The sequence below is a fragment of the Triticum aestivum genome, chromosome 5D (genome assembly GCF_018294505.1).
Source record: "Triticum aestivum cultivar Chinese Spring chromosome 5D, IWGSC CS RefSeq v2.1, whole genome shotgun sequence".
In the NCBI taxonomy this organism is placed as follows: domain Eukaryota; kingdom Viridiplantae; phylum Streptophyta; class Magnoliopsida; order Poales; family Poaceae; genus Triticum; species Triticum aestivum.
Window position 1 is genome coordinate 123,510,697 of NC_057808.1, and position 3,914 is coordinate 123,514,610.

Here is a 3,914-nt window from a genome sequence, read left to right on the forward strand (position 1 = left end):
GTTACATAGTGCATATGTGTACATGATTGAAAGTAAATATCAACCATGAGTGACTAATATCTTGATGGAAAACTCGAAACTATGGAATACTAGGGGAAAAAATTGCATGGTTGGAAATACTAGCAATGTTCATGTGCGTTGCAACGAATCATAATTAGAATAATACTTATTCACAAACTTGATACAAAACACTCTAATTTTGATATACATATATCACTAGAGATATATTATGTTTCAATTAGAATATATTCCTCGGGCTGTTTTGGTGAGGTCAGGGAGGGATGTGGTTGGTTTTAAGATACTAATTATGGGTTTTTCTGCAAATTGGTAGACAAATGGGATGTTTGTGAGAAAAGGCAACAACTTACCTCACATTTGTTAGATGTATATCTAATTTAAAACAATACAGAGGCTAGCCAACTCGCTTGGAGAATGCTCCCTCGATCAGTTCCTTCATTGTCCGTTGGATCTGGCCATCTAGAGTGTCTGAGCCGTGGGATCTTTACCTGCTGTTAAACACGATTTCACCTCGCGGTCGTTTTTGCCATCCAATGACTGGTGGGCTCTCGCCGCATGTTTATTGGCTGGGTTGATCGATCTCGGGTGGAAAAGGCTTTCGCCCAATCCCCGCGCACCCTCCGCTCCCAATCCTGGTCGCGGGGTTGCTGCGCCAGAGCCCACACCCGCACCAACCCTAGCCGCCACACCTCTCCTTCCTCCCTTGCTCAACAGCGCCGCACCCCTCCCTCCTTGCTGCTCGTCCGGATATCCGCCGGCCGCCGCATCCCTTCTCCCCCTTCCTCCTCCTTCCTCCTTTCCGCTGGCGCCGACGAGGGGGCCTCCCGCATGGACGGCCAGGTCTTCAAACCGGGGGTAGAGGAGCAGGGGAGGGCTAAGAAGCCGGCGATGGGGGTGGAGCAGCCAGGAGGGCCAAGAAGCCGGCGGTGGGTGTGGAGCAGCCAGGAGGGCCAAGAAGCCGGCGGTGGAGGTAGAGGAGCAGGGGAGGGCTAAGAAAGCCGGCCGGGAGCACACCACCGTAGGTGTCAAGGGAGTCGTGGACAAGCCGCCAGGAGGAGAAAGCTCCCAGTTTGAGGAGGAGACTACGGCACAGGTGTGTTTCTTCCTATTTTTCTTCCCCCTTTCCTCATCTTTCCATGACGACCTACAAATTTTTTCAGGTGGTGTTTTGAAATCTAGATTGATTTGGTACTGTATGTGGTGTGGTGTGCCCTTGCCAGGAATATCTAATGTGTGTCATGACACAATCAATTGTAGAGGTAAAGATTACTCTGTCCTGGTTCAAAGAGCATTTAGATTTCATAAATTGATTGCTTATATCATTGTGAGAAGCTGGGAAGCATGATGCTCGATTAGTGGACTGCCGCTTGAGAAGAAGCTTGTCATATGTCTCTTTGAGCCGCGACGGCTAGGGGCCTTCGAAGAACACGGGGTTTGACATAGCCATTGAGGAAGTGCAGGGTAATACTCTTATATGCAGTATGGCAATTCTACGTGTGATGATGTTGCTCTGTGTTTTGGTATGATAAATCTTCAAAAAAAACTGAAACATGCAGCTACAGCCTGTGGATGATCTATAAGCCAACCAAGGTGGCACTGCTTCAATGGATGTGATGATAAATCAATTTTAAGTGCAGCTCACTAGAAAGTGATTGATCTTACATGTATTTTTTTCTTTTACTGGACGCAAGAAGCAGCAGTGTTAGTAGAGAAGAGGTGGTGTTAGTCAGGTTATTTGTGAGCTATGAGAAGCCTCTCTTATACTACTGAGCTTTTTAACTCCACCCAACCAAATGTTCAAATCACGTTTCATTTTAATTTGAAAACTGCTTATGGGATTGGGACCTGGGAGATGATCATGTTGCAGACCATCTCAAATCTTGATAGTTAGAAATCAATATTTAAGACCATGCATGCAATATTTTTTCAAAGCGTTCTATTGTAAATCTTCACCAAGTTGCCATTTTTTTTGCAGATACAAACCAGATGTAAACAAAGAGGATATGGATTCAGTACGGCCACAAGTGAAGGAATGTTGTTCCAATTTGGTACTTTAGTTTATCATTTTCATTTAGTCTGTATTAGCTTAAGAAACAACATTTGTGGGACAACTAATGTTTGAACATGGATTTTTTTTCAGGATCTTGGAGAATGTTTTCTCACTGTGGTTCAGGTTAAACTGTTGTTCTACTGTTCCTGCTCAGCCTCCTAATGTTCTATGTCTTGATGCGCCTTCTTCCAGCTTCTCTATTGGTTTTCTCTTCACACTGATGTAAGTACATGTTCCTCCCTTCCTCCAAATCTTCCCCGGCCATGGTCGTTTGCATCTGGTCATAGTTGTTTGCATGTTTCACTTCCGTTGGTGCTTCATGCGTCGGGCTCAGTGCTCTAAGCAGACCAACATTTCTCATTTTGGCGATTGTATTATTGGGGCTTTGCTACATGTGTAGGTTTGAATTGATGGCTAGAAATACAGAGTGCCATTTTGTCTTATGGAGTGATAATTAAGAAGACATACATAGCTACAAAGGGATTGCTCAAATGAAACAAGTTGCTAATTTTGTATCTTTGACACTCATGGAAAAGGTGCATGCCAATCCTAATTATAACCGTATCACATATATGTGGAACTGCATTAGACGAATGGTGTTATCAGGATGATAGATTTCAGTCACAGAACTGAACTGTTCCTTTTCTTGGTGTATATGTGTCATATACAGAATTCAGAAAAAATTGGACACTATAATTCATATATTTACTATTTAGAATCGAGATATCCAATCATGTTAGGATATGATATGGTCTTCTTCCAGGGGCTCTAAGTATTATGAATGTGCATATCCTGATACATGTAATTATAAGGTGGTTACAAGCTAGCTGGACATGTGTGGCAAAATGCTTGCACTTCAGTTTATGTAGGAAGAGGAGCATTAATACCTACTTCTCCTGCCCTGTATATGTAACGTCTTTGTTCCAAGCAATTAGTATATGGTATTAGAGATTCTTATATTCATATATTTGTTTGAAACTTAATGGATTCCTACCATCTCTATATAATTACAACAAAACCAATAGGTCAGAGTGATGTGTCTCTTAGTGCCATCGATTGGGTACAGATGAAGCCTCTCATCCCACATGCTCATTATTTCTACCTCAAACCAATCCTGCCTCCTTTTAAATTATTGATACATGTGTTGCTTCATTCATTTATTTTGAGATCACATATTAAACTGGTTTGAGGTAATTTGTTTTTTTGTTTTTGTTTTTTGAGATCACATATTAAACTGATAACACCATCCCTTGGCCTCCTTGGTCGTATCAATAATTGTACCTGAACGGTAACAAATCTCAGGCGACTGTTGTACCTGAACGGGTGTGGAACCAAATAGTGGTACCGTGTTCTGAGATTTGTTTTGTTGTTGCTATCCGCAGGAAAATTCCTAGGGATTTGATTGATGGAGGCATCGCTATTTGGCGCTGGATTATCCATTTTTGCAGCACCAGCAATGTTGTTTTTGTTTGGAATGGCCAGTTCTCAATTTCTAAATCAGCTATACTATACTTCTTGTCAGGTTACATTATCTTGCTTCGTTTCAGTCTATATGTAGCACAAAAATACTCGGTGACATGGTTGGTTTGTATGTTACACTAATGAACACCACCATAAGGAAAAGGGCATTGCACTTCTTTGTTTATATTTGGTCTGTTCCTATTCGGTTTGCTGTGGTACTTAATTGCTACACCATTTCAAGTTTCTTGCTGTTTCATGTATTCAGTTATGATATATTTTTCAACTATACAAGCACTTGGGGAAGTCAGGAAAACTGAAGCAAAGACAAACACTTTTACTGGTGATGTTGGGGCTTTTTTTAACTGAGATGTGAAAGATGCATCTT

General features: G+C 41.8%; 1 long non-coding RNA gene across 2 annotated transcripts; it reads left to right on the plus strand.

The window, feature by feature from the left end:
- The first annotated feature begins 611 nt into the window (after positions 1 to 611).
- On the plus strand, positions 612 to 3,713 carry LOC123119836 (uncharacterized). Of its 2 annotated transcripts, XR_006458946.1 has the most exons (7): positions 612 to 1,111; positions 1,179 to 1,277; positions 1,351 to 1,479; positions 1,994 to 2,066; positions 2,159 to 2,290; positions 2,469 to 2,604; positions 3,451 to 3,713. It is a non-coding gene; the product is annotated as an uncharacterized lncRNA (long non-coding RNA). The 2 variants fall into 2 exon arrangements; XR_006458944.1 differs by lacking the exon at positions 2,469 to 2,604.
- Positions 3,714 to 3,914: the final 201 nt, after the last annotated feature.